This window comes from Cyclopterus lumpus, chromosome 18, assembly GCF_009769545.1.
Source record: "Cyclopterus lumpus isolate fCycLum1 chromosome 18, fCycLum1.pri, whole genome shotgun sequence".
Classification (NCBI taxonomy): Eukaryota; Metazoa; Chordata; class Actinopteri; order Perciformes; family Cyclopteridae; genus Cyclopterus; species Cyclopterus lumpus.
This window is the reverse complement of record NC_046983.1, coordinates 4,163,263-4,163,600: the sequence shown is the minus strand read 5'-3', so window position 1 is coordinate 4,163,600 and position 338 is coordinate 4,163,263. Positions and strand designations below refer to the sequence as shown.

Genomic DNA, 338 nt, shown 5'->3' with positions numbered 1-338 from the left:
TTTCCACTTGAAGGGAAGAAGAAGAAGAAGAAGAAGAAGAAGAAGAAGAAGAAGCAAAAGAAGTAGCGCTCGTGCGTCTTCTCCCGCTTGTTTTGCTGTCACTGTTCTCCTTCCGCTCGCTCCTCTCTCTCTCTCTTGTTATCCGCGCGTGGAGGAGCGGACTGTCCGGTCTGTGCGTAAAAGCGACTGGATCAGACTCCAGGTCAGCCCCCACCGTCCTGGCCCCGCCCCCTTCATTCATGACTGACAGCCGGCTGGGCCAATCGGAGAAGACCCCTACCACCCCCACCCTTTGCAGGACTGGGGGTGTGATTGGCGAGGAATGAAAAGGGAGGACT

General features: G+C 55.9%; 1 protein-coding gene across 1 annotated transcript in view; it reads right to left on the bottom strand.

Moving 5' to 3' along the window:
• LOC117747745 (dachshund homolog 2-like) overlaps window positions 1–127 on the bottom strand; it is a 73,460-nt gene extending 73,333 nt beyond the window's left edge. The window contains exon 1 of the mRNA XM_034557183.1: window positions 1–127. This exon is cut by the window's left edge and continues 744 nt beyond it. The gene's annotated coding sequence lies outside the window, so the exon portion shown is untranslated.
• Between the last annotated feature and the right edge of the window lie 211 nt (window positions 128–338).